This window comes from Bos javanicus, chromosome 4 (assembly GCF_032452875.1).
Source record: "Bos javanicus breed banteng chromosome 4, ARS-OSU_banteng_1.0, whole genome shotgun sequence".
NCBI classification, from domain to species: domain Eukaryota; kingdom Metazoa; phylum Chordata; class Mammalia; order Artiodactyla; family Bovidae; genus Bos; species Bos javanicus.
Genome location: NC_083871.1, coordinates 12847277 through 12850507, shown reverse-complemented (window position 1 = coordinate 12850507; position 3231 = coordinate 12847277). Strand labels below are relative to the sequence as shown.

At 37.2% G+C, this 3231-nt stretch overlaps 1 protein-coding gene across 12 annotated transcripts in view; it reads right to left on the bottom strand.

Moving 5' to 3' along the window:
- PPP1R9A (protein phosphatase 1 regulatory subunit 9A) overlaps nt 1-3231 on the bottom strand; it is a 349529-nt gene that overhangs the window by 267096 nt on the left and 79202 nt on the right. The gene's annotated exons all lie outside the window — the stretch shown is intronic.

Here is a 3231-nt window from a genome sequence, read left to right as displayed (position 1 = left end):
ATGAACACAGGATGGGTTTCAGGGTGAAATGACTAAGTGTAAGCTCTTAGATTCTGATTGCAGACAGCCCCAGGTGCACACAAAGCACATTGTTGCCAAGAAATACAGTGCAAGCTGTTGACACTCTGCTTCCTTCAATATGAAAACTTCCCCAACAACCCAAGGTCACAACCAATTATCTAAATACTAAGTAGAGTTCAAAGTACAATATTCTTTAGAATATCGTCCAAGTAGTTTCCAGGAGATTAAATAACATAACCACAATAAGAGGAATGAGGAATAAAATCTAGGTATATAACCATCTGCATACAGAATTCTTATAAAATGCATAAGCTGACATCTATCATATAGAAGCAATGAGAAAGCAGAATAAACCAAAGTGCTGGACTGGTTTAAAACAAACTATTGTAAAACTGTTTAAACAGCTATAAGTTACAATACAGTCCATGAGAGTTCAATGCACTACACAAAGGCTAATAGAAAATGAATGGAGTTCTCTAAGAATCTCATGCTGAAACAGCTCAAAATCAAAGGGACCTTTTTTCTTTCTTTCTTTTTTTTCCCCAGTCAAGCTGACCTAAGGAAAATAATACACTGAGTTTGGATAGAAGAGGTCTTATTTCAAATGCCAAAAAAGCCCATATGAACAAGATAGTTTAAGATTCATTACTTTCAGACAAAACACTTGACCCTTCTCGAAGTTAGTTTCCTTACATGTAAAATGAGAGGGGTAAATAGTTCACTGGTCTTCAAATTTTATTTTCAGAAGTACCAGATTGCTTCAGGGTTAGGTGGAAACCAAGCCAGCTCCAAACCTCACTTAAATGAGAGCAGATGAAGTTTTAACTAGTTTCTATATTGGAGTCCTGTGTAGAATTGTAGAATTTCATTGGAAAAAAAAGGGGGAGAAGAGTTTTGCTGCTGAAAATAATTATTCAGAAAACAATAAAAATAAATAACCTCAGATCCCATTTATTTAAGATCATGATTGCAATAAATACTTCTATTGAAAACAGATACTGTTTTACTTCTGCCATAATGCCCCCTCACCATAAACAACTAGAAAATTGGAAAAAGATAGTTTTTCAGACATTGAGACAGACAACAGGCAGCCCAGGACTTATGACCCGTGAGTGAAGAAAAACAGGCAGTGAAACTCTTCTTCCAGGAGGTACTTTCCACAATCAGAGTGCAGGAAGGGGAGCCTCCTGAAAGGAGATCATGAAAGTCTCACTGAATTGAGGAGACAGAAGTTAAGATTTAGGGGAAACAAAAGAGGCTGGAGTCTGTGGGGGAGAATATCAGAGAGTTGGGATGTTGGCAAAGAAAAAGCTACAGAAATCTGCACAGAGGTCCCTTCATTCAATGGCTGACAAGTAAACTACCCATATGCATGAAGAAAACTCCATGAGGTTTGGTGAGCCATCTGGGAGCTGGAAACTAAATAATTCCCAATGGTCTCACTGGGCTGGGAGACTAGGTTCAGATGGACATTAGTGCAGTAATACTGAAGACCCCAGACACTAAGCAGATACCTCAGAAGGGTCATATCTTAGTAGTGCTAACCTAACCTACATAATGGAGAAGGAAATGGCAACCCACTCCAGTACTCTTGCCTGGAGAATCCCAGGGACGGCGGAGCCTGGTGGGCTGCTGTCTATGTGGTCGCACAGAGTCGGACACGACTGAAGCAACTTAGCAGCAGCAGCCTACATAAAGGTGTTGCTCAGTTCAGTTCAGTCACTCAGTCACGTCCGACTCTTTGTGACCCCATGCTTCTCTGTCCCATCACCAATTCCCGGAGCTTCCTCAAACTCAGGTCCACTGAGTCGGTGATGCCATCCAACCATCTCATCCTCTGTCATCCCCTTCTCCTGCTAGACCCAACCCAACAAAGCTTCGAAAAAAAGTCTCAAAAAAATCAAGCTAAAGCACAACTTAGGCACCACCTGAAACAAATTTTTAAAAATCTAAAGGAACACAATAAAAATCCAAATATTTAATAGCATAACAGTCACACAATACAAAAAATTCCAGGTGTTATGAGTAAAAAGATAAAAATGAGATCCATAAATGTGTGGGGAGAAAAGAGAGAAAACAGACCCCAAGATGCAAAAAATAATAAACTCAGCAAACGAGGAAACTTTAAAACAGCTTATATGTATATAGGCTCAAGTGTTTAGAATATGATAAAAAGGAAAGTGGAAGGCATAAAAATGGAACTTGGGGAGACGAAAAACACAGTACCTGAAGTGAAAAGATTAGTAAGTTTAAAAACACAGTAAATAACAAAAGTGGAAGAGAGAAATTTTAAAAGAACTGTAAAAATGAATACAGCCTAGGTAACCTGTGGGACAATATTAACCAGTCCGATATATGCACAATTAGAATCAAAAAGGAAAGAAGGTCAGAAAAAACATTTGAAGAAATAATGGCCAATAATTTACCAGGTTTTTATAAAAATAATAAACTCTCAGCTAGAGTTCAAGTAGGATATACACAATGAAAACCACACCAGAGAACATCAAATCACATTACTGGAAATCAGTGATAAAGTCTTTGAGCAGCTGTAGGCATACTTTAATAGCCTACATGGGAGTCTTCTATCAGATATCTGTCGGGCAAATACTTTCTCACAGTATTCTTACTCATTTTTTAACAGTTCCTTTTGATGAGAAGATTACAGTTTTTATCAAACCCAATTTATCAATTTCCCTTTTAGGGTTAGTGCTTTCTATGTCCTATATAATTAATCATTTCCTATCTTCAGGCCATGAAAATATTCTCCCATGATCTCCTATGATCCATCATAAATTAATGTTTATATATAACATGAACTAGAGTTCAAGGTACATTTTTTCCCCAAATATACAAGCAATTGTTCCAGCCAGACTAGAAAACACCATAATTTATGGAACATTGCAAGGAGTACACAGAATGGCCTTGCCTCACTAGTGAAGAATAATGAGCCGTGGACTAAATACTGCTCTTGCCCTGCCTAACAAATATTTAAAAGCAAGCTCCAAAAGAATAAAATTGTTTCCAAGTAAATTAACTGCATCAAAACCTCAACAATATTAATATAAATACAAAAATGTTTAGTACCCAATAATATCTGGCATCCAATCAAATATTCTAAAGAAGCAGAAAAACTTGAACCATGACATTGAGATCAATCAATCAATTGAAGCTAACCAAGAATTGACACAAATTGCAGAAATTGTAGATATG